The sequence below is a fragment of the Lissotriton vulgaris genome, chromosome 4_1, assembly GCF_964263255.1.
Source record: "Lissotriton vulgaris chromosome 4_1, aLisVul1.2, whole genome shotgun sequence".
NCBI classification, from domain to species: domain Eukaryota; kingdom Metazoa; phylum Chordata; class Amphibia; order Caudata; family Salamandridae; genus Lissotriton; species Lissotriton vulgaris.
In genome coordinates this window covers 518,800,933-518,828,114 of record NC_141691.1, presented here as the reverse complement: position 1 = coordinate 518,828,114, position 27,182 = coordinate 518,800,933, and positions in this window count along the sequence as shown.

Sequence of the window (27,182 nt, the reverse complement as noted above, 5' to 3'; positions counted from 1 at the left end):
CTCCAACTCCACCCTCCAACTCCACCCTCCAACTCCACCCTCCAACTCCACCCTCCAACTCCACCCTCTATATCCACCCTCCAACTCCACCATCAAACTCCACCCTCCAAGTCAACCACCCAACTCCACCCTCCAACTCCACCCTCCAACTCCACCTTACAACTACACCCTCCAACTCCATCCTCCAAATCCACCCTCCAACTCCCACCTCCAAATCCACCCTCCAACTCCACCCTCCAACTCCACCCTCCAACTCCAAATCCACCCTCCAAATCCACACCCACCCTCCAAATCCACACCCACCCTCCAACTCCACCGTCCAACTCCAACTCCACCCTCCAACTCCAACTCCACCCTCCAACTCCACCCTCCAACTCCACCCTCCAATTCCAACTCCATCCTCCAATTCCAACTCCACCTCCACCCTCCGCCCTCCAACTCCACCTTCCAACTCCCCTTCCAACTCCACACTGCAACCTCCAACTCCACCCTCCAACTCCACCCTCCATCACTCAGGGGCACCACCACATCACTCAGGGACACCACCACATCACTCAGGGACACCACCACAACACTCGGGGACACCACCACATCACTCGGGGACACCACCACATCACTCGGGGACACCACCACATCACTCGGGGACACAACCACATCACTCGGGGACACAACCACATCACTCGGGGACACCACCTCATCACTCGGGGACACCACCTCATCACTCGGGGACACCACCTCATCACTCGGGGACACCACCTCATCACTCGGGGACACCACCACATCACTCGGGGACACCACCACGTCACTCGGGGACACCACCACGTCACTCGGGGACACCACCACGTCACTCTGGAAACACCACCACGTCACTCTGGAAACACCACCACATCACTCAGCCCAACCACATGATCACTCAGCACCACAACAGCACTGTCCTTTCTTGCTACCAACAAGTATTGACTTAGCCAATAGGACTCTCATTAGGAAATTGTAAGCTATTGGCTTTGTGAATAACAATGCTATCAATTTATATATTTTCAAAGCCAACACATATTAATACAAGCATTTACAATGCAACGGTTTCGCCTTTGGAGAAGTTAGAGCTATTGGCATTGTAAATGACAAAATTTGTATTTATCTGTTGGTTTTGAAAACAGATAAATAAATGGCATTGTCATTTACATTGCCAAAAGCTTAATCTCTCGCAAATGTGAGAACTATTGTACCCTACGGACGAGCTCAGCAGACAGCAATTACTACCACACACACACACACACCCACCCAGAGCCAGCCCCACACACCCAGAGCCAGCCCCACACACCCAGAGCCAGCCACACACACCCAGTGCCAGCCACACCCAGAGCCCCACACACCCAGAGCCCCACGCACACACACACACACACACAACCAGAGCAGTCACATACACACACCCACTGGAGCAGTCACACACACACACACACTGGAGCAGTCACATACACACACACACTGGAGCAGTCACATACACACACACACACACACACTCTCTGGAGCAGTCACATACACACACTCTGGAGCAGTCACATGCACGCACACACTGGAGCAGTCGCACACGCACACACTCTGGAGCAGTGCGCACATGCACGGCTCTTAACCACAGTAGGGTTGTCTCGTGCCAGCGGTCTGGAGACATCAAGGACGGGTTCGTTTGAATCCGGGGCGTCTGTTGCAGATTATCATTTCTTGTTTGTAAGGTTCCCTTTTTCCATGTTATCAGATGGTGGCTTAGAAGACTGTAAACAGCTGTGTTCTTCTTATAGCTCTGCCAAGGACCCTCGATTAGGTTTTACAAGACCCTTGCTATTCCCATATATGCCAGCATTTAATAACAGGAAGGTGGGAGGTGGTGAAAAATATATAACCCCCATTGACTTCTATATAAGCAGGGGCTATTTCAGGTGGAAGACAGCTAAAGTGAAGCCATTTTGCATTTTTGTTGTTGCAGTTTTATATAGCGCCATCTTGATCAGAAGGTATCAGAGCGCTTTACCCGAGCACCAGTTACATTACAAAGGGCCGCATTCATTTTTTAGGCACAGAGAGATTGAGTGATTTGCCCAGAATCACAGGATGCTTCAGCCTCCCGCCAGACTCAACCCGTTCCCCAGCTTCATGGTCGGCCTCTCTAGTCGTTAAGCCACATCCTCTCCTAAAACCCCACGAATCTCCAGCTGAAGCGGGTCTATTGGCATGTCTTCCTGCCCCGTGATCGGAGCACCGGGCTTCAGCTTCCCACCAGCCTCAACACGGTTCCCCAGCTTCATGGTCGGCCGCTCTGGTCGTTAAGCCACATCCTCTCCTAAAACCCCACGAGTCTCCAGCTGAAGCGGGTCTATTGGCATGTCTTCCTGCCCCGTGATCGGAGCATCGCGGTGCCGATGTAACTCATACATTCCAGCATCCGTCGCTACTCTGCCTGACACCTGAACTCTGCTCTTCCAACGCACCCCAATCAGCTTTACCTTCTGCTATTTCTGCTCTGAAACCTGCACCCAAACTGTTCCAATATTAGGACAACTCTAATCTGCAGCAACAAGCTGTCTGTTATAGTACTGGACTGCACAGGCGGCTCTGTCCATGCACCTCTACAGGGGCCTGCGACACCAATGCGAGTTCTAGGAAGCGGCGAGCACGGATAGCCGCCCGGTGCATTGCGTAACAGGGACAGTAATGAGGTGCGGGAGACGGGCCACACCGACGAGCAGATACAAATATAGGCAGCGTAATGAAGGGGTCAGCCACAGGGTCACAGCAGGATGAGGAACGGCCTGTCCGCAACATCCTTCTGGACATCGGACTGCAGTATATTATCTGCTGCTCGGTGCGGTGGCTTCCGTGCAGGCCGAGCTCGGCACACCGGCCTCTCCACAGCGCTCAGCTGAGACTGGGAACTTGATAAAGAGAAAAATACCAGCCGCATGTAGTAACAATATATTTTCTAATGTAGCACCTCTTGTCTCACATCTACAGTGTCTAAGCGCTGTAAACAGAGACTACTATTAGCCACTCAAAAAGTGCTTATTTTACAGACCCAGGAAGAATGAGGCAGCATCTTGTTGGCCTTTCGAGACACTAGAAAGCCAGGCACGGGTTCTAAAACATGGTTTATTATTTTTTCCTAGTGTCACTGTTGAACGTGTCGAATTTGTTTCTCTTGGTTTTCGGGTAGCCTAGGGAGTATGTTTGCAACTCGTTTGGGCAATCCCTGTGTTATTTGGATTCAAAAGGAACAAGAAACAACGGCACAAACAGGGGGGTAGAGGCTTACCTCATGGCATGGCCTCGGTAGACGCTGCTCGGAAAGCACAGCGTCACAGCGTCCTGTAGGGATTCGGGGGCGTGCTCTCCCCTTCCCAATGGCTGGAAGGTAAAATTCCAGCCAATGGGAAGAGGAGAGGGCGGGACTTAAAAAAAGACCCAGAAACGCCCCCGAATCGCGCCAAGGCGGGCCCTGAACTCAGTGACGCTCCTCTCCTCCAATGGCTGGCCAGCATTTACGAGGCCAGCCAATGGAGAAGAGGGGCGTGTTCAGGCCCCCATACTACTAACAAAAGATTTCGGCTCCGCCCACCCACTGCTTACGCAGTGGGACGGTAGCCGAAACCAAAAAATGTGTCGTTTACAATACCAATAGCCAGGGCTTAATTTGAGCCGGAGCTTGCCGGTGCTCAGCACCGGCACTTAATTATGGGGGCCGGGTCTATCACTCGGCATTAAAGTGCACCTGTTCTCTGCCTCATTTTCATTTTTTAGACTCGTGCGTGTCTCTGTCTGCGTGCGCACTGACTGGTGCGTGGTGATGACTCTCTGGCAGGCACAGAGTGTGGCGCTGCTGTGTATTACTGTCAGACAGTGGCACTGAGTTACTTAAAGAAAAGAAGTAAGATTCAGAAGAACAAATTAATTCCACTTCCCCAGGCGCGGCGCGGATCAGGGCCCCAGTGGGCGCCGCCTGGGCGCGAGAGTCCGGGACTTGCCGTTGTAAATTGTAACTTTTGTTACAGCCTTGCAGGGGCCAGGGGCAGGCACTGGGCAGGGCTTTGCTGCGGGGGTTGGGGCTGTGCGCGCCAGAGGAAGTGACGCGTGCGCAGATTGCATGCAAATGCATTGCACGCGCATTTTCTCTGCTGCCCGCCCCTGCATAACCGCACGTCCGCACTCCGCACCTCTTCCCTCGCCCGCCCAAACTCCATAGTTGCTGGTGGGGGAGTCGGGGGACTGAGACTCGACTCGGAGTTGGGAGCGGCCGGCGACTGCGGAGCCTCTTTAGTGGTAAGAAAGCGCCATACAAATGCTGCAATGCCTTCAATAAATAAGCTGCTAGTGCGATATTACCAAGAAAAACACTGCAGGGGTGTGCGTGACGGGTATATCTCTGTGGCAGCACAGGTAGCCCTCGTGGTGCATGACACCCGGTACAGACTGGCATAGAAGGCACCCCTGGGCCCCCCCCCCCACCTGCTCCTCCACTACCCCCACTCCTCCGAGTCCTCCCCCACCCCCTTGCTATGACCTAGTGTCTGGAACCGCTTCGGGCATTGATTAAAAAGGCAATGTAATTAGGAGCGCTGAGACCTGCTGCCTCAGATAAGCCACTGATGCCCCCCCCCCTCGTAGGAGCCGTGAGTCGACCAGCGGCGGCATCCCACAGCCAACACCCCCCTAGAAACCCCTGCTACTACCAACACAAACTGCATGGATGCAATCCCCATTCCCCTATTTAAACTCATGCTACTGCCTGCACAAACTGCATGGATGTAACTCCTTTCCCCCTCTCCCCCGTAGGAACCCCTGTCGCTACCAAAACAAACTGCATGGATGTAACCCCCTCTAGAAATCCCTGCTCCTACCAACACAAACTGCATGGATGTAATCCCCACTCCCCATTGACCCTAATGCTACTGTCTGCACAAACTGCATGGATGTAACCCTGGCCTGCCCCCTGTAGAAACCCCTGCCACTGCCAACACAAACAGCCTGGATATAACCCCTGCGAGTGCTCACAGTCACTGCTCAGCAGGTGAGGGCGACCTGGGTGCGAGGCGAGCGAGGCAGGGCAGGGCCAGAGGCCTGGCAGTGGGGTGAGATTGCTTATTTAAATCCTCATATCTTTGCGAAAATGTGTATGTCTCTAGAAATCTCAGAGCTAGCCCAGAGGAACGCAGCATTTCACTGTTGGAGAGTTTCATAAACTTAATGTGTCTTTTAACAAAATTAAATAAGACAAAAATAATGCAGGTAGAGCATAAACGAGGGATAACATGAGAGCGGAGGCACTCGTGCTCTGACGCCCTTATTATAGATTATACTAATGGCTCGAATTTAAAAAATGGCACTAGAGAAGCTACATTCATGCTGACTGAAAGAAGACACCAGCTAGGAAATTACGTACTGAATCTTGCCAACACTGATTCTTATGGAGCCAAAATACAGGATTATTTTTCCCACATGCTGAAATTTGGTCGATGAAAAATATGGAATGTTTATGATTAACACTGCCAGCTTCAAAACTTATCGCTAATGTAAATTAGATTTTAGTTTTCCTTCCTCGTTATGCTCTTTTGTAAGCTAGAAATAAATATACTTTAATTGTTTCGTGAGTAAATGCAGATTTGAATACTCTTGAGTAACACAAAGTACAAATAATTATGCATATTTTCATTGGTGTATATTGTTAGTCTCAACGCTTATATGCAAAATTATACATTATACCAGCATTGATATTTCGATCCGTTTGTCTTTATAGACCAGCATTCTTAAAGTCCATAAACAAATAGCGAGACATGTGTGGTGAGTTTATGTATCTTGCAAGGCATACCGTTGATTCTTCAAAGTGATTAGGGTAAGCAGGCGGCCTCCCGAGAGCACATCTGAACTGTTTAAGATTCCCTTCATCCAACGGCACAGCTTGCTACCTGTCAGGAATTGGAATTGTCAGACAACAGCTGGTAGAAAGCCCATGGATGCTCCAATTTTCACTCTCTCATCAAACATGCTTTGGGATGCAGCCACAAACAGCTTTATTCAGGTGTGATGTTGTACACTTTGTGAGGAGTGTTGTTCTCGATTGTTAAAAATCACATGCTCCAGCCTATTGAACCGTGGTCCGTGGCGTGAAGTGAGCGTGATTAATTTACTGGTGGTGGCCAGACCAGTGAGTCGGGTTTTTTAACACTGTGATTGGTTGACCCGACCGACCGACTCTACCTACCACTGCTACAGCAGCGCTGGCGCTGCCCTGGAGGCAGGGACAAGATGGCCTGGGGCGGTGGGGCCTGGCCCTGGGGGTAGGCCGGCGCCGGCCGAATTTGAAATAAGGCAGGCAGCTGAGGCGGCAGGTGAGTGAGGTGAGGTGAGGCGAGGCGAGGCAGGGCTGGCAGGACCTGGGGGCGGCGGGGGCCGCAGGCGCAGGATTACGTTTTTTTTTTTAATTATCATTAATTTACTGGTGGTGGCCAGACCAGTGAGTCAGTCAGCCAGGGTTTTTTAATACTTATTGGTCGACCCAACCGTCTACCTAGTACCACTGCTACAGCAGCGCCTGGAGGCAGGGACAAGATGGCCTGGCTGGGGGTAGGCCGGCGGCGCCGGCCGAATTTCCGAAATAAGGCAGCAGGCAGCTCAGGCAGGTGTTTTAACAACATTTTGGTTTATTTTGGCACATAAGCTATGTAAAAGTTGTACCTTAGAATTCATAGACTGTTAAAAATGGCATACCCTACCCCAGTATTGTACTCCTTTCTCACCAAATCAGCACATACAGCACTGAAATGGTCCCTTTTCAATGCATTAGTGATTTTAGCTAATTTATTACAACATTGTGCTTTAAATGCACTTTTGAGTTAATCTTTTTCAGAATGTTCACAAGGCAAGGGACCCTCCTATCAAAACCTTACTATGAGGAAGGCTCCCTTGCTGAAATTTCGGATCAGCCAGATATATATATATTACCTCTAACTTTTAGCAGAGCCAGTTGAAAATGTGGGTGGAGCCAATATAGTAAGTGGGTGGAGCCAGTGGGTGAAGTGGGCGGAGCCAGAGAAAAGTAGGTGTGGCCTCTGGCAAACATTTGAGCACCTGCACTTCATTTTTTACAAATTAAGCACTGCCAATAGCTCATACTTTCCTAATGCGAGATGTATTGCCTTGCAAATGCTTGTTTTTTTTTGTCTCGTACTGAAGTCCATACTTGTTTTTCTTGTTGCCTGTGTAATTTTGACCACATTACTGCACACTAGCGCTTTACCATACCATAACTTCTCCCTTGTTACTCTGTTTGAGAGGGAGCGGGTGCCGCGTGACCTGCTTGAGGAGAGTGTCCTTGCCACGCTCCCACCTCCGGAGTGCCGCCTCTGCGACCCTTCACCTGGACCATCCCAGGAGCGAGGACCCTCGGCAGGACAGATCGCAGCTCAGGGCGGCGAGCGCGTGCTGCTTGGGGTCAGGCTCCATGCTGGGTTGGGATTCTACACACGCAGTGAAGCTAGACTGAGCGATAGTCTTCAGTCGGACCGGTGAGATCAATGCTTCACGTTACTCCTCAGTAAGCACGACGTGGAATCCACTCATTAGGAGTGACATGATCTGGACGCTGTCAGTGCGCGCCCGTGAACGCTGCTCCACGCACGAAGAGGTAAGAAGAATGCGGGGAGGATCTGGGGACAGAGGCAGTGCAAATACCTCGGGACAGAGCGGTGACACAGGTGACACGAGCACAGGGGAGGGTGCTGATGCCGGCCCAAGGCGCAGGCTGCGTTGCCAAGAGGCACTGTTGGCATGCTTGTGGTGCATGATGGGATATGTGTGCAAAGGGGGAGCATTAGAAGGACAGTTGAAGGGGCAATTGTACACGCCATTGTTCCCATGCGTTTCCATATTATAGGGGTTGTGTTAATTCCTCTGCATGTTAGTGCACAATTCTGTGGAATGTCTGTAGAAACGTCTCTGCATTTGACTTATTTTTGTACATACTTCTGTGTGCGTTGTCATGAGTCTCCTCGTGTTTGCACGCCCCCTGCATGCAAGTTTGTGTGTATGTCACGCTGTGTGTACAGCGCCCTTAAAGTGTATCTGCATCACAGCACTTCTGCCTACTTGTCTTTGTAAGTGAATAACTGTTTTCTTGGTTGCCTTTTACGAAAAAACTAAGAACTGAAATTATTCAGCACTCTAGTGGCCCGTAGGAACGCTTGTGTGTGTTTGTGGACGCTTTGGTGTATGCAATGTAAATTCTGGGGGTGTAGTTGGGTGTTTCTGTCTTGGAGATTTTGGATTGGAGCAAAGCCTTGCTCCCTCTCAGGTCGTAAAGGCTCCTGATAGCACCAATGACTCCTGCAGTCAGTAGCTACCTTCTTTAGCAAACCATAACATTTTTATAAGACCACCGTTCCCCATTGAAATTCAATGGATATCAGTCTTTGTGAGGCCTTTAATTTCTGCAGTCTTCAAAAGGAGATTCGGGTAAATAGATTCAGCACTTCCTCTAGGTGCCCACCAACTCCCAAATTAATCCATAGACTACTCGACTGCCGGTGAACTCCGGAGTGTATATGATACACTAATCCGCCTGTTCCTTACTCTCACTGACCAAACCACTTCTGACATCCTCTTCTCCATCGACGTTTTTTCATCATTGGCTGTAAGCTTTCCTCATTTGCCCTCTCCTTCCTCTCCTCTTTTGTTTTCCATCCTTCACTCTGTATACCACCCCTTAGCCTGTGAGCTACAGGTAGCTCTCTAGGTTCCAATAAGGAGCTCTGCTATGTGCATCCTGGCCAACCAAACTAGAAAGTGTTTGCTTTGTTGAATATATGTACACCAAAATCGAAAGCATGTATTCAATATGGAAATGTGTTTATTTTCAGAACTCGTAAACTAATGTTTGGAGAAAAATGACAGAATTTCCGAAATATATTTAAAGCCGATATTTGAGTCATAAATCATGTAGTGTCGGGAAGACCCAATACTAATATTACCTTGACGTCAGGGGCAGTACAACCATGGCTGTTATATATTTCTCTCACAGAGACATTCTACATTGACAAAGCCTTTATTACGATTCTGCTAGCAACCATGCCTGGAAAACTGAGCCACAATGTGTGCGTCCTCAGGCCCCCCAATTATCATTCTGCAAATAACAATAAATGGACCTAATTTATGGTTTGCTCAGACTACCTCTCACCTGCAGCAGTTTATTGATTACAAAAATCAGCCCATTTATGGGGGGCTGCTTCAGCCACAGACAAAAAAAAGCATTTGCAATGCAATAGGTCTCGCATTTGCGAGAGTTTGAGTTATTGGCATTGTAAATGGCAATGCCTTTTATTTATGTGTTTTCAAAACCTTCAAACAGTGCGTAAACACCCACTTTGTACTTGTAGTAGTTGCTTATCAGAAGCAAGGCTAACAGTAACTGCTCCTCTTTTACTGCCGGCCTTGCTTCTTGTAAGCAAGGACAATAAGTACAAAGCGCGTGTGTACGCACCACTTGCAGGTTTTCAAAATGTATAAACAAAAGGCATTGTCATTTACAAAGTCAATAGCTCAAACTCTTGCAAATGCGAGACCGATTGCATTGCAAATGCTTGTTTATATGTTTCTGTCGCGCCGGTTGTGAGAAGTTGGCCTGATATATGATGCTCACTAGTTCTAGTGATCACCTTGTATCAGTCCAAACAACCCTTATGGTGATTGGTTGTAAGTCAACCTTATAGACCAGCTATCCTAATGGTAGCATGGACAAAGCAGTCTTAGGCTAAACTCTTTTGGCATGTGAAGCCAGCTGTTTTACCACATATAACCCCTTGAATACCAAGTGAAAGGACACCACACAGGTTGTTATGAAAATAAACAAGATATTTATTAATAACAAACACCTCTGAACTCTTTATGAGATCAGAGTGCTAAGCACATGACAAGACTCTTAAGAAAATACGTTTAAGTTGCACAAATTACAATGGTGCCCTAGGGGCACGTCAAACCATATACTAAGTAAGTGGGTTGAGAAAGTAGATAGAAGGAATGGAGCTGTCCAGAGGCTGTAGATTCGCTGGGACTACACTACCCTAACCTTAGGTAAGGGGCAGGAGGCCCACGGGACGCGTGTGCAGAGTGTGAACTCACACGCGAGATGCGTAACAAAGTCAATGGACTCTACAGTTTACAAAAAGGTAAGTATTAGACAGTTCCGACTAGTTAGTACTAAAACGACTGGATATCTGGACACTAGGAGAGTCAATCTACCCTTGAGCACCGAAATGCTCTTCTTACCTCACCCACAGGCTGCGGGTGCATAGGTGCCAAAGTGTGTCGGGTTTCCATGTTGAAGTCTATGGAGCCTTGAAGAAAAGATGCTGCAGGCGACCAGGAGGAAGATGTCCAGAACGATCCAAAGGTGGATCGAGGAAGATGAAGACCTGAAAGCAGAGGGGACAATGTTCACAGTCACTAGCCAGTGACTGGACTGGAACCAGGAAGGAACCAGATGATGCCGTCGCGATCAGGTGAAAAGTGGATGCTTGACTCTGCAGCCACGTGGACCAGGAGGTGTCTTCTACGACCAGGATGGAGGCACGAGCTGTCCCACGCAGGCTCTCGCTGTCGGCAGTGTTGGTTCCGGATTCGGCGTCAACAGGCCTTGGCAAAGGCAACCCACGTGGTGAGTGGAAAAGGCATCTGGTGCGGACCAGGAGGGTCCGGGTGCTTCTCCTTTGCAGGGAAGCAAGGGCCAGTCTGGAGCAACCAGACCAGTGATGTAGATTTCGTGGATCGTCGTCTAGGAGGTCACTAGCCATCCGGCAAGTGACCAGACATCGCGTCGAGCAGCAATCAAGCAAAAGGGCCCCACACAGATCTCGTGGATGCTGGAGGGCTGATCTTCTGTGCAGGAGCTGCTCGGGGCTGGGGCTTCTCAATCCCCAAAGCGCTTTCTCGGAGTTGCCTCTGAAGTGGTGCTGGAAGTGAAGTGCAGTTTCTTCAAGATGGCCGGTCCCACGTGTCCCGTCGCACCCACGAATCTCAGCTGTGCTGCAGATGTAGGTAGAGGTCGGAGAGGTCTGGAAGTCCGGATCTCGTTGGGCTCTGAAGTCTGGTTCTGGCAGGAAGGACGACAAAGTGAACTGCTAGGACGCTTGATGGTGCCTGCTTGTGCAGGGTGGTCACTCCTTGGCCACAAGGGAGATTTCTTCAGTCTTCTGAGGAGCAGAATGTCGAAGTCCAAAGTTTCTTCTTGTAGAGTTTCAAATCAGGGTTAATCTAATTTGGAATGGGACCATGTTGGACTTGGCCCGTCTGGCAGGTCCGCCCCTGAAGTTTTTATGGTATATGTAACCTGGGGATGGTGATTCCCCCTCTGAGTGCGTGTGAAGAGAGAGCGACCTACCCTTCCATAGGAATACATGGGGAATGGATGAGTCCTCGGTAGTTCCCGATGCGTAGGGTGTGCAGGGTCAAGTCTGGTATGTATGAACTCGTGAGATTGTGCGCTGCGCAACGGTATATGTGGTATGAGTGTGTCTAGTGTAGAAGTCCCCCTTTTAGAAGTTGGTATATTTGTGGAATGTGTGCCTGGCGTATGATTGGCCGAGGCTTGCTGGTGAGCCGGCTCCCAGGATCTGGGAGGGTCTGCCCCGGTGGTGAATGGAGTGTTTAGCATGCTGATGTGAGGGGAGGAGTGAGCCTGGGTCTGCTTGTGGATTGACTGTCTGGGTTGAGTGTCATGAATGAGGCTGGGTTTTCCCCAGACAATGCTGGCTCCACCCCCTGGGGTGCGGCTGATGTTCCTAGCCTGGCCAGTGTAAAGAATCCCCCCATAACCGTTTCCAGCTGGTTCTCTCCATGCCTGCCCCTTCAGACCAAGAATGTGTGTATAAAAAGGGTGCTGTGACACTCTGGACTTGTTCTTGTTCTTAACTTGAATCTACCAGGGGCTGCTGCTTGGGCTCAGGGTTGGCTTGCCTCCCTGGGCCCTGCCCTACTCCTGGACTAAGGATGGCCCTTTCCCCTTCTTGGCGCTGCTGGGCCCCCCCTGAGGTCCTGGACTACCTATGGACTTTGTTATCCTGCATCTAGCGCTTGGGGAGCGCTGTCCCTTCTGCCCTGCGCCTGGACGCGCTGATCCCTGCCCTCTACCGCTTTGGGGCGCTTCATTCATGCCCTAGCGCTGGGAGCGCTATATTCAACAAGCCGGTGCCCACCCGGCGTCTGCCCCGTACTGCAGAGGTTCTACAACCCCAGCGAGAGCCTACCTCGCTACTTGCTCCTTTAAAATTCTCGAGGGAGCCTGGCCCTCGTAATTTCCCCAGAGTCACTGACGCCGGCCCGGGACCCCTCGTAATGCTATTCCCGGGCCGCGCTGGGATTGGCTGCCGGCCCGGTATTCCCCCCTAGCGTCATCCCCCAGGCCGCGCCGTGATTGGCTGCCGGCCCGAGAGAAGGAGGGGGGCCGGCCGAGGAAAGGCGACGAAGCAGGAGCGGCGGGAGCCCACTCCGCGCTCCTGCGATACCCCCGTGAAGCTGCTGACCCCCCCCCCCCGGGGTTCCAGAGAGAGAGAGAGCCCCGGAGCACAAGAAGAAGACTGGCGCAGCCAAGGAGACCGGCGCACCAGAACCGGTGAGTGCTGGAGAGGAGGGGCGTCGGGGCACATTGTCGGTGCCCTCCCCTCCCCTCGAGTGAACCCCCGGTTGTGCCCTGAGGCCCGTGAGGCCTCCCACAAAGCCAAGTCCCCCGAGAGGGACTCCGCCTGCTCCCACCTAGGGATTGAGCCCTGCGAGGCTCCACCTTTGGCCCCTTCATTCCTTGAGCCCCGAGAGGCTCCTCCATGGTCCCTTGCCCCTTCGAGCCTGCGAGGCTCGGCCCCAGCACCTCGGTCCCCGAGCCCGTGAGGCTCCCCCCCTGCTGCCTAATTATTCCGAGCCTGCGAGGCTCCAACGTGATGCCCCATCATCTACGGCGGCCCAGCACTTCGTGGGCAGCCGCCACGTTTAGGTTTATTGTAGGCTACCTGCAGCCCACCCTGACATTGAGACTTTGGGCGTCCTAGCCCCCGAAGGCCAGTTGGCCTGTTGAGAGTACTCGCTAAATGATAACTGTGCTCCTTGAGAGTTATTCTGTGTTTCCTTCCTACAAGTACGTCTGTGGTGTTATGTACCTTGCCATTCCTTTCGTATAACCTTGCCTCATGTATGTCGATACTGGTTAGAGTGAGTTCTATTGCTAGTCCTATGAGACCCCGGGGCGTGACGTATTCTAATGCTAAGCTCCTGGTGATTATGTGTTCTAGTCCTAGTCCGAGGAAGCTCCCAGTTGTTATATGTTCTAAATGCCAACTCCATCATGTGCATATTCCTGGCAGTGGTCCCTTGGCCCTGCCCTGTACCTTTTCCCTTGTAACCCCTGCCGTGCCTCGAGCACATTGTGAATTGTATGTTCCTATGTGTCCTTCTTAATACAAAGACTATTTTCATATATACTTGGTGTGGAGTTCCTTTTGTGGGAGGCCCGGGATGTTGTTGTTGGTGGGTGCGTGCGCAAATGCTTCACATGTCCTCCGAGATAGGCCTGACTGCCCACGCCGCGTTACCTAGAGGGTGAGCAGGGGTCGACTTTTACATAGGAGTGGCGGTCTCTGACTGGCTGTGGCGCCAGCCCTGGCCGGCCGGGGGTCCCATTTCCTACAGACCAGCTCCTACCTTTATTTTCCTGAAGGGGGCTGTACTGCGAACAGGTCCCTCCTATGGGTGGGACCAGGAAGGGGGGTGGTTACACCCCCTATCCTTTGTCAGGTTTCGCGCCAGAGCTGGGGCTGGAGTGCCCCAGCAATCTGTTTGAACCAGGGTATGCACAGGGACACCTTGTGTGCCCCAGGCATGTCTCATTCCTTTCAGCCTGGCCTACCTCAATACACAAAATCCTGTCTGGGTGGTGCTAGCACCTCCCAAGGCAGGAAACCCTTTGTCCGGGCCTCCCTCGCTGGAAGGACTCCCAGCAGCAGGAGGTCAGACTCGTGTCTGTGGTGGCAGCATCCATTTTGTGATGCTGAGGCTCGAGTTAACTTTAACCGGGGTTCACAGTTACATACATGTTGTGTCCCTCTAAAAGGGTGGAATGCTACCCCCGTCGCCAGAACTGGCGAGGGGGTAGTATTCCAATTCGTATGACACCTTACTCGACATGTTTTGATAATGCTATGCCAAAGTTAGCAATAACCGCGAGGATTATAATGCACTTAAGAGTATATGGAATAGCGTTATCATGGAAACAGCTAAAGGACTTGGTTCCGAAAGCTGCAGAAAGGCTCAGCTCATGCTAGAGCACCATCTCACATAATTCCAAGCACTTTGCCTCCAGGATTGTTAAGGCCCGCCATAGGAGTGACTTATAGGAGTATATGTGTCCATTTTAAGGTTAGATATAGGTATACTATATCTACAGCAAAGGGTGATTACACCACCTTGCCCCAGCTGTGTTACCAGCCAGTTGTGTCAGTTTTGGATGGCCAGCCAGCCAGGGGTGGCATAATACATGCTGCAGCCCCTGGTAGGCCTTGGGTGCACTTATGCCCTGGGTACCTATGTTACACTGTATAAGGACTTACAAGAGTGACCCAATACCAATTAGATATGTACCTAAGGTACATGGAGTCCATTTTAACAGAGAGAGCAGGAAGCCTGGGGTCCTGGCTAGCAGGATCCCAGGCCAACTATGTCGAAAACCAGCAAAACACTAGGCAAAAAGTTGGGGGCAACCACAGTCAGATATCCACCTTCCTAAACCGGTCCAAAGGTGCACTCGCTGTTCCTGTTGCGCACAGTTTTCTATTTATTTATCTTTTCGCGGGGTCCACTTCAGGGACACAGCGCTCTGTTTTTTTTTCTTTCTAACTTTAACACTGACCGCAGCGCCCGTATGAAGGACACGGCGCTCGGTGTTAAAGTTAGAAAAAAAGTGTGCTGGATCTCTCCTGTCCTCACTCCATGTTCAGCAAGACTTCTTTTCTGTCCTCGCTATATGTTTGCAGGTATTTTGTCACTTACGTTTTTTGCTCCGTGTTCTGTTGTCTCTTGCGCCCTTGTTCCGTGTTCAGAAGTTCTTTTTTTGTAGCTAAAATCCTTGCCCTGGCTCAGTTGCTATTCTTTTGCCTCTCCTGTCCTCCAGCCATGTTCCACAGCTATTTTGTCTCTCCTAACCTTGCTTGATGTTTAGCACCTCTTTCTTCACTTTCTCCTTGTTCAGCAGTACTTGTTTTCTCCCTATATTCCCTGTTCTCCACTTGTTGTTTTGTCGTGTGTGTCGTTGTTCCAGGTTCACCAGAGACTCCTCAGCCTTCTGGCTCTTCTGTTTACCACGACCTAAGCGATTGTTTTTAATACACTTGTTGTATTACAATCCCAGGAGCTGTTTATCTTTCTCCTGTGCTCAGACCGCGTGCATTTAGTGTAGTTTTTCAATGACACATCACCCTAGGTGTCCCCCTAACCCTGCATGCCCCCTCAAAACTCACCCCCTCCATGCTCCTAGCTACCTCTCATAATAATACGGTACCTGGAATCAGCCGCCTTTCTCCTTGTTCTCAGTTCCTAGCACAGCCATTATCAAGCTGTCCCATGCCCCAAGTGTTAAACTAATAAAACAAACTCATTGTTCCTTCTCATTTTGAGCTTAACTTTGCGATCCACTGCCAAAGCTACTGACAATGTTCAAAGTAGCACCGTTCAAGTACAAACTGTCTGTAACCTCACTTACACACTCAAAGCCGCCGCCCTAACCAATGCCACTTCACTATAAACACTCAGCAACACCGCTTATCCAACAGCCAAAACAAAAAAATCCACTGCGCATTAACGTGAGCTCCAAAACTCTGCACGCCACGTGTCACACATTTGCTTATAATGCTTTACCAAGGATTTACTGTTTAAACTGCTACTCCAATGCTGCCAGCTTCTCGCCACCCGCCCAAAATTAGTGCACACCTACAAACAGTAGTTGTGCAAGTGTATAACTGTTAGCAGAACTCACAGGACAGGATATGTGCACGCGAACGGCACGCAGCTCATTAACACGCCCCTCCTTCATCGCACAAGTGCAGCGGCGTTAGCAAAACTCAAAGCATGAAAAAAAATGCACCGTCATTGGATCCATTGGATGCACGTGTGCAGCGCACCTCCATCATCACACTTCTTGCTCGCTGGCTCTCTGCCACCCCTCTTGTTTTATGGTTTTGCTCTACATTTATCCTGTAATACTAAGTTTACTGTTTACACGTACTGCGGCGTTAACCACCAAAAATCACGAAAATATATGCGCCCGTCCTGCAATACCACTAACTGCAAAGTGCCATCATCATACTAGCCGCAGCCTCTCACACAAAGCCACACAACAGGCTCTTCTGACCCGATAATGCTTGGCGTTCTCAAATGTTTTGTTAGAAAGCACCAATGTAGCTCTCACAGTCACCTTACCCAAAACTAGTTAGTGCAAGCAACTACTAACACAGCTTACTGTCAATAAGAACACACACTGATGTGTTCAGGGCTGTAACAGGGTAGACAGGGCAACTCAGAAGATAGCTGTGGCTTAACAACAATAAGCATTTGCATAGCCAATAGGTCTCGCTTTTGGGACCTTATAAGTATTTCGTTATGCAGCCCAATATCCTTGTTGAACAACACCAACTTTTGCATGGCCAGGGCCGGACTGGGAACCACTATTGGCCCTGGCAAAGTGCTCGACTGCCCCGTCGACCACCAGACCCCCCCCGACCCCCGGTTGGAGGTGCCGCCGAGCTCTTTGCCGGGGCCGGTTTTCGGACGATTTTGGTACAGGACGATTTTGCAGCTATGCTGCAAAAACGGCCCCCAGGGGCCCAAAACCACCCCCCACCCGTGCAGCGCACCGGGGGATTACCCGGTGCCCGCTATGGCCAAACACTTATAAGGTCCCAAAAGCGAGACCTATTGGTTATGCCAATGCTTGTTATTTGTTAGTTTGTGTGGGCTTTCCTAACTCTTATTGTTAGAGCCAAACCTGTTTGTGCTCGCTCTAATGTGCTTTTTCCCCTGCTTTGCTCTCTTGGATGCATGCTTCTCCACGTTTTTCTCTCGCCTGTGTTGTGTACTTCTTCCCTGCCCTATATGTTGCTTCTGCCACCCGCCTTCCAATTTGCTTTTCACAACACGCGCCCTTTGTGTGGCTTCCCTACAGTGTTACCTCCTCTATCCACATCGTAGATGGCACTTTAACCATCGGCTTTTGGAGGGAAAAATACTCCAATACTTTACGTACACCTGTGTGAGATCGTGAAGCATTCTAGTGGTTGGGCATGGGTGGAGCTGAGGAGCGAGGACAGGAAAGGGGCAGATAGAGTAGGGACAGGGACTGGAGCAGATGTATGAATAAAGCTCAGCAATATAAAACATAGACTAAGCGTCTGTCTCTATTTGAATTTCACGACATAACAACTGGCGACGAGGGTGGGATGAGGTGACCTGCCATCCCCTGCAGAACAAGTAAGAAGCCCTGTCCCGGGCACCAGCAAGGACGTGGTCGCCGTCGCGACCCATGTGCTCCACGAAGCCGCCGCCCATAGACTGAGGCCAGAGGTAAATGAGCAGCCCCACGATCAGGTGATCGTGTAGAGCCTCCGCATGACCAGCGTGGCTGAGCGCTTCAGCTACAGCCCTGAGAACGCTGGTTCGCGCCAAAACAGCGCGAGTGCACCATGAGTACCCCTGGAGGGTTTGATGTCAAAGAGGAAACTGGGAGCCCACCCCAGCTCTCCTGAAGCGCCCTGAGGAGTGAGGGGTGTCCAGAGAAGCGAGGGACCCCTGTGGATGCGCCGGAAGAGAAGCGCCGATTTTGCCGACATCGGGGCTCACCCCCGATGCGTGAGAGGCGGCACGTGGGTAAAAGGAAGAAGTCGGGAGCTTATCCCTGGCCTACCTGAAGGGTGGAAAGCGGCCAAAGATCGTGGGCTGCGCTGGAAAAGACCTGCTGGCCGTGAAAGAAGCTCCCGGTGAGTGTCTGGTGTGACTCGGTGAGCTGGAGACTGAATGTATCCCAAATCTCGTGGAGAGTGAGATTTCCGGGCGGCCATCTTGAAGTCAGGCAACCCAGAGGGACATCCCTGTGTGATTCAGACAACAAGCACTGGCAAAGACATTAAGAAAAATAACAAGCCCAAGTAAATGCAAAAGTAAAAATAAGATAACAACTACTGGCAAAATCAATAAGAAATAATAAACAAGCATAAGTCAATGCAAGTGGACAAAGGAAACAAGTATAAGCAAATGTAAATCTGCTACAATAAACAAGCACGAGCAAAGCAAATGTGAAGCCATCAACAAGCACAAGTAAACGCAAGTCAGAAATAATAAACAAGCTCAAGTCAATGCAAACAGGACATGATAAACAAGCACAAGCCAATGCAGATGTGAACTAACAAACAAGCATTAGCCAATTAAAAGTGACTAGAACAAGTAAACAAGCGAACACAAGGGCCAACACCGACAAGCACATGCAAATGCAAGTAGACGTAAGAAGCAGATGCATAAGCCTAAGCGAGTGCCCGAGATAAATAAAGATAACGTCGATCACGACCAGAAGAGGGCAGAACTGCTGAAGACCCAGAAGAGGACCGAACTGCAGAAGACAGTTCCAAATAAGCGAAGACCGCATCGAGTGTAACCAATGAATGCAAATGAGCAACGTGACGTGAAAGGAGTCAAGGGTCAATAAACATAGCAGACACTGGCAAGTACAAGGGATGCGCTGAAAACAAGCTCAAGTCTGCACAAACCGTGAATGCGACAAACACAAGCAGTGAGGAAGCCTTCTCTCATCAGCGAAGGGAGTGGAGGACCTGTGCTAGTCCAGAAGAGATACATGAATGAATGAGATGTCAAATGTGTCAGGCATCATCGTGAAAGAGCCATCAACCACCTGCAGCTAGCATACGACTCTAAAGAAAGGGAGCCACGAGCCACGCACCGGTAGCTGAGTGGTGGCCCGCCTGAACTCCAGAAATCCAAGTTCACTCACTGGAGCATACTGAGCTAGCTGCAAAGTTTACTGACCTCCAAGCAGACGACCAGACTGAGGATCTCGGCTGCAGAGAGTCTGCAAAGAAGAAGGGGAGCAAAGTGAACAGTCCTGTGACCGTAACAGAACAGAATCTTCATCTCTCATGGCGATGGGAAAAGCAACACAGAGGTCCAATCCCTGCATTGGAATACCACCCCCAGTGACACAGACTGAAACCCAGAGTTTGAGTCCCAAATGGAACCGGTGGTTAGAATCACTGGAAGAGTTTCTTGACGCAATCGGTGAACGAAGAGATGGAAAATGTCTACTGTTACTTCTCCAGCTGGTGGGTCATGAAGGCCGACACTTGATCAACACATTTTCTGAAAAGGACACAGAGACCTATGAAAGACTCCAAGAGAAGTTACGTTCACATTTCCATGCACAAGCAGATGTGGATTATGATTGCATCGCCTTCAACAAAGCACGGCAGGAACCAGGAGAAACATTGCCAAGCTTCATCATCCGGCTAAAAAGTCTGGTACAGTATTGCCATTTCAACACACTTACAAATGAGGAAGCAGTTCGGCTCCGGATAATTGAAGGATGTTCAAGTTCTAGCACGAAGCACAAGATTCTTCGAGGGCATTGGTCACTAAAAGAAATTATCAGGAAGGCTGATGTTGGAGTGCGGATCAAAGCAAGAGACCGATCAAATAAATTGCACCTTAATGCAAGAACCAAGTATACCAGGAAAGAGACATCACTCATGCCTGGGAATAAAGTCCAGCAAGCAAATAGAACCAAACAGAGGGAGGATGAAGGTAGATCAGAGATACGACAATGGGAGAGACAAAGGGACATAGAATACTCCGAGTCAACAACCTCAAGGAGTTACTCAACATCAAGGAGTCATTCAAAGCATGGCACAAACTATTCTGAAGACGACAACGTGTCAAGTGGGACAGATCGCCTTCCCAACAAACGGGCAAGAAAGAGAAACTATGAAAGAATGGACCAGTCAAGTCAACAGTGGAAGTTGATACACAACCACTCCCAAGTACCGCATTGCCTAACAAACTCGGGATATGAGTATGAGGAAGCATCAAGCAGCAGAACACATCACACCTGCAGCACAGACGCCACTACACAAAACAAGTGAGAAGAAGACGTCAATAGCATAAGACTGACTGATTCACTCAGACACCGAAATAGGGATGATAAACGCCTCCATGGCAGCCGAGACAATGGGAAAACTGAGAGGAGGTTATTACCAGCGGGCGAGCGAGGCAGACATGAAACATCCTGGGATCAAACACGAGAAACAAACACGTGGGTGGCGGGCAACCTTTCCAGTGAAAGGACACCACAGACACTTCAAGAGAAGTACTCAGAGAAACATCCTAAAGATAACTCCGATGTGAAGAGCAGTTCGTCCTGGCCTATTCATGTCAAAGATCTATCGGTCCAGACCCGCCCACGGGAAGGTCCTCGGAGAAAATCGACAAAGGAAGTCTCTGAGTTAGAAAGCATGTCTGTCCGCTCCTGGGATTCGACACAAGACTCCTCTGAGTCAGAAAGCATGTCTGTCCGATCTTTCGAGTCAACCGAGTCATGGGCCCGACAACGGCCATGGCGTCAATCACTCGAACACGCCATAGAACCAAAGAACCTTCTCCCCATCAAGGTCAACCTATCTCAAACTAATGTTTTTGAATCCTCTATCACCGCACAAGACAACCTGTCATGTCAGTCGCAGACGCCTCCTGACATAAAGAATATACCATCACCACGAATGGGGTCAGCGAGGCTGACTCAAAGGATCTCTCAAATAAAAACGGATAGAAAGGACACTACGCACTGGGCAAGACAAGTCTGCCCAGTCAACCCACAGAAGAAATTTGACGCGGTAACGGAGACAGATCATCCTCAGATGGGAGGAGACCATGCACCTGCTCAGATAGTTAAAGGAGTCTACAATCCCAGTTGCGAGTGGGAGTGGGCGAACCAACCAGAGGCAGCGACTGAGTCTCCGAACCAAACCAAATTTCTCTCTCCAAACAGTGCATCACTGTCTGGGTTGCCTGACGTCGAACTGCAAGACAATGCTGCCTTCGACCAGATAAGATCGAGGGAAGTACAACGACATATGGATAGTCGGAAGAGGACCGGAGCAACCTCCACTCATGAAGTAAATTGTGTATCACTCAAACAAGAGCCATCAAGGAAGCAAAACTGTCACCCTCACGATGAACCCTTCACAGCCCTCTTACAAGAGGCGATCATGATTAACTCGGAAACTGAAGATGAGTGGTCGGTACATGATCCTATCAGAAACCGTCATGAGCCTGGGAACAAGAAGATCACAAGAGACATTTTGCAAGTTCAAAGATGTGCTCCTGTACTCAATGAGACTCTTATCAAAGCACTAGAAAGCCACACCAAGGAAATGGACTGGCCTCTCCATAGCGTCAACGAGCAACCTACAGACCCATGTGGCTGACGGAGGAACTATACAAATGTTGGACGCTCATTTTGTTTGTTTTTGTTAACAAGGGGGGAGATGTGAGATCGTGAAGCATTCTAGTGGTTGGGTATGGGTGGAGCTAAGGAGTGAGGGGAAGAGGAGGAGCAAGGACAGGTAAGGGGCAGATAGAGTAGGGACAGGGACTGGAGCAGATGTATGAATAAAGCTCAGCAATATAAAACATAGACTAAGCGTCTGTCTCTATTTGAATGTCACGACATGACAACCTGCAAAATGACACAGTCATACCATAGCGCACATCATGTAAAATCCATTGCCGCAGCCAATATGGTGGCTTTGCCAATGCTTTTTTTGTCCTCTCGCACTGCTTGGAACCATTTGAAGCTTCACTGAAGCGCTGGCAGTGCGTGTGAGTCCTTTTGTATGGGTGCAGTACGACTCAGTGGTTACTTGGTACTTACCATTTGAGTTTCACTTCAGTGATGCACAGCACGTCACATATTATCAGACTTCAAGTAAATAATCGCATCAGTCCCTGTGAACTCCTCTTGGGTCAAGTAAGAGCCCTGCATAATATAAAGTGCTTATGTAGTCCGCTGCCATACTGTACCTAACAAGGGACCAATTTGTCATAGTTTTTTATTGGTTCTTATCATTATTGTTTTCTTTTTTTGTTGCCATTTCACTGTAAAAGTAAACGGTTTTGAACAACCACCAGGCTTGTGTTATTCATGCCTGACTCGCTGCTCCATGCCCACTTTGCTTATAGGTTCTGCAAGCACATACCCATCCTCAGCGTTGATTTACAGCTTCCATTTCGTTACCACACCCGAGGCGGTATTTCAAAGTCTGCCACTTTCCTAGCTCTGCCTGAATGGCAGTGGCAATTGAGCCAATCCTATGCTTAAAGCAATGCTTTAAAATTAGAAATTTGCTGTGTGCTGATGGAGTTTTGCTGGCGCTGTAGGTGCTTTCTGTGAATAGGAGCAGCTCGCTATCAAAATACTCCGAGTTCCCCAAACCATTTAGCATTACACTACTCCGAGAATGTAATTGTATTGTAATTGCATTTATATAGCGCTTACTACCCCTGACGAGGCGTCGAAGCGCTTTTTCGGCGGGTAGCACGCTACTCCGGGACCCACAGAGGATTAGTTTTGAATTAGTATAGTGAAACATGCAAGTACATTTTAAGTGGTGGATAGGTTAGTGAGTTATTTGGATTTGGAATGATAGCAGAAGGATAGAGTAGGACAAAGCTTGTTGACGCATGCTATTTAGGGAGCCTATAAAGGATTAGTGGTGAATTAATATGGTGAAATATGGGTAATTTCAGTGGTGAATATTAGTCTGTTACTAACATTTTGAATTAAAATGTCACTTTACAAGCAGTGTGCAAGTGATGTTTTGAAAGAAACACGCACACTTTTTGCTCTTGAAGTCTTATCTACCACCGCAAGTTATGTTGAGGAATACAAGTAAGTAGAGCTTTACTCTAGGAAGTTAGGCTTTTCCGTTTTACAGCTCAAACCCCTGGGAAGGGAATGTATTTCGTACTTGCTGGATCCTTAAAACTTGTATCATCAGCATGGGCCGGACTGCGACAGAGAGGTGCTGGCATCAAATTAAAAGTGCGCCTCAGATAGCTAAAAAGTGCCCCACGTTTGCAAAGTCGGGCAGTTTGGTACTTTTAAGGTTACACTGGAAAGCTGTTTTGTAAGGCATGGGAGACTGCATGAATTTAGTGCTTGTGGTAGGCGATGTTTGTTTAAATATCAGGGAAATCGACAGTAAAAGAGGCCCACCAGACTATAATACAGGCTCCTAGAAACATCCAAAATATACTGGCCATACATTTGACCTGCCAGATCAGCCCTTCATGCACTGCCTGATTGCCCTATAGGCCAGTTCCACCCTATCATCGTGAACGCACAATTGTTTGAGTGTTCATGTGCAGTACATAAACATCCTGTTGTAAAGGTCTTTCATCGGAACCCTATGCTCATAACATCCCGGAAGATGTGAGATAAGAGGGGCAAGCTTCGGATGCAGTCAGCTCCACTCGCCTTTGAGTCGGTCACATTCCTGTTGGAGACTTCAAGTTATGCAGCGTAGGGGTAGCAGTTTCACCCCCGAAAGGCTGTCTCTGAGAGAGTGTTCGTTTTGGGTCAGAGATAAAATTACAAGCTCAATCATCTTGGAAGCCACTAGAGCAAGTGTGTCACAAGTAACAAGTCGTGTCAGTACCTAAGGCCGGTGTACGCATTCGGTCTGGACTGGAATCTCTCAAGGCAGATCAGTGCCTCTGATGGGCGTTGGGGTAGGATAGCTACATTCTAGACTCGCCTTAGAATCCCAAACATTAGGAGCTTCTATGAGTGGCATGTATGCAAAAGCTCCTGAAAGGACAGTAGTGTACATGTTTAGTCAGTCACATGTTAAATTGCTGTCTTTGGACAAACTCTAGGGTGCTGGCACAGTGTGAGATATAAAACCACTGGTGCACAGTGAAGTACATGATAGGTCTGCCTCTCGCACTGCAGAAAGTTTGGGATGCAGTCAGTCACAAAGCTAACTACTGCCAAAGAAAAAAGTGTGAACCTAAAGCAGAGCAAATAGCATGCTCATGTACATTCATAACTCGAAGGTTGACCGAGCTAGGCACAGTCTACCATTTGTTCCAACTTTGATTATTGAAGGTTGGTGTGGTCACTTAGATATAAAACAAATGTTTTTTTATCTGGTTGCTTCGGGCTGTGCAAGATTTATCCAGTTCCATGCCTATGCCCTCCCAGGTATGGCTGGGCTACAGTCAACATTTTAAGTGGGTGCCTCTAGAAAGCTGGCTGGGTTTGGGTGGAGTCACATGTCAGATTATTCTCTGTAGACTTGGAGGGTCTGAGGCCAAGATATTTGTAAGACTAGATAGTACCTTAGAAAAGACAGTGAGGTTTTTGGCCAGAATGTTACAACCTGTGCATATCTAAAGATGGAAGGTAAAGGTTAGATGTTTCAGTCAGGATGGTAATTAATGAAATTGTGGTCCATGTGCAAATCACACGCAAGTTTTAATAGTCTTTTAGATTGACAAGCTTTACATTTTTTTGCCATCTAGTACTTGGGTCCAGATGTGTATAAAAATAAGAAGGTTTTCTGGAGTGGTCATCAATGAAGGCATAGCTATGTGACCCCTTGAAACATCGACAACACCCCAAAACATGCTCTTCATTTTGTATTATTTTTTTCTTTGTTGGTTTTGGAGGCGTTGGAAAGAGCTCTTGGAAGGAAACCAAAGTCATCAAGAATTTTTGGGGAAACTGACAGGAATCGCACCAAAGAAGATGACTTAACATCCAGGAGATCAGGGTTTTCGGTTGGGTTCCTTGACTTTGTCTGATAATGTATTTCAGGGTTGTTGTTTACTCAATCTCTTTTATGCCATTTTAGAACATGAGTAGTCTCCTAAAATGCATGTGCTATCTTCAAGACAGTATGTCTGAAGACTGGTATGCCTGTTTACACTAACCTTGCCCTGGGAGGAGCCGTTTGACTGGTACTTTGCTTGCTGTTCTTCTCCCTTCTGCTGAACTTGCTTGCAGCTCGCCGGACCCGCTTCGCGCACCTTGAACAGCAGGAGCCTGCACGGGACCTGGGTTTGTGGCGCTGAGGTCGGCTGAGGCGAGGGTTGGATTTGCAGCAGGGCTGCGAGTAGTGCTGCAGGGACTCCATCTCCCAGGTGTCCCAGCCCGACTAACCTGCAGCACCTGGTCCGCTCTCCCTGCTTGCCCTCCCCCCTGACCATGAAGGAGCAAAAACCCCTGCGCCTATTACCTCGTGGGACACTGTTTACACTAACCTTGCCCTGGGAGGAGCCGTTCGACTGGAACTTTGCTTGCTGTTCTTCTCCCTTCTGCTGAACTTGCTTGCAGCTCGCTGGACCCGCTTCGCTGGACCCGCTTTGCGGGTCCCGCTTCGCGGACCTTGAACAGCAGGAGCCTGCACTGGACCTGGGGTTGTGACGCTGAGGTCGGCTGAGGCGAGGGTTGTATTTGCAGCAGGGCTGCGAGCGGTGCCGCAGGGACTCAATCTCCCAGGAGTCCCTACCCGACTAACCTGCAGCACCTGGTCTGCTCTCCCTGCTTGCCCCGCCCCCTGACCGTCTCCCACCCTATATAGTAGGCTCAGCAAACCGCTGCGCGGGAGCGTGTGGGAGCGTCCCCGGAGAAGCCCAGAACAAGGGCGGGACCGTCTGGTGCCGTAAGGAGCTGTCTAGGGCTGGGCTGGGCCATCCCCCTGAAAAATTTGGCTGCGGTAGCACTGACAGTTAGCCAACTCTTGTTCACTGTTGATTGTTTTTTAACTGGGAAGTTGTTTCGCCGGGCCCAGTGTATATATTTCTTATTGGTTGTTTATGCTAATGTCTACTCGCTCAGGGAAGAGTTTGAGAGGGGGCGGGCGGGGGGGGGAGGGGAGGCCCTGGTTGTGTTACTGGCGCAATGGACCAGTTTATCACCCGAGTTGTCACAGTTATCGAGAAGGAAATCGCCATGACAGAGCGGCATCTTTCTCGAGAACATCTTCCAAATAAGCGGTCGTCATTGGGTTCCTTGGCGCTAGTTCCCTCTCCAGCACGTGCAACCGACCCCGTGGTGAATGCTTCTCCCCTTTTAGATCATCCACAGGTTGCTGCTTTAAGGGTCAGTTTGGATAGGCTGCAGAGTATGGCAGCCATAGCCCCACTTATCGAAGATAACGCTTCGGATTCACGGTCCAGTGAGACCTCCGTCCCTATGCTCCCTCCTAACATTTCTTCTAGTCATGGGGATTCCCTCCCTCCACCAGTGTTGGTACCGCTGGTAGTAAATAGACCAGTTCATATCAAAAGGAAAAGAACTGCTAACCCGCGCAAAGGTAGCCATCCTAAACCCTATAAGAAACTTAGGAGACTTGGTACCGGGGTGGGTGGGATCCATAAGGGCGCGGGGTTGGGTGTAAGTTGCCCCCAGGGGGACACGGGGGAGAGCCCCCGGTGCTATAGCAGAGAAGCCATGTGTTGATCTGACGACTGACTCTGCCGAAGTCCCACCCCATGAAACCCCCTCGATTGCCCAATTAGAGAAAATGTTGAAATCATTGTTGATCCCGGTCTTAGAGAGAGTTAAAGGGCTGGCAGAGCGGTTGGATAGGTTTGAGCAAGTGACCCTGGACAACTTTTTTTCCATAAAATCTCTCATTAAGTTACACTCTAGAATTAGGGAGGACGGTCTAGCGGGGGAAACTGTTGCCCGGGCGACTCCCTATATCCCCACAGGGCCCACCTATTGCATCTGGAAGGGCCAATGGGGTGGTAGTGGTAAATGCTCCCGCTGTACACGCTGTGGCTTCCTCTGGGGGAGTTCGGAACCCAGGGTTGGCCGCAACGAATGCTACAGAACATCCAAACACACCAAAGGCTAGTACTGTCCCTGTTAAGACGCTCGTGCGGACCGAGGTTCCTGGTAGAAATGGCCCTGCCAAACAAAGAAATTCTGGCAATAGCAAAGGCCCCGAGCTAGCTCAACCAAGAAGAATTAGTTCCAATCCTCCACCAGCTATCCAGCTTGACGCGCTCCCTCTCAAAGAGGCCCCTAGAATACCACC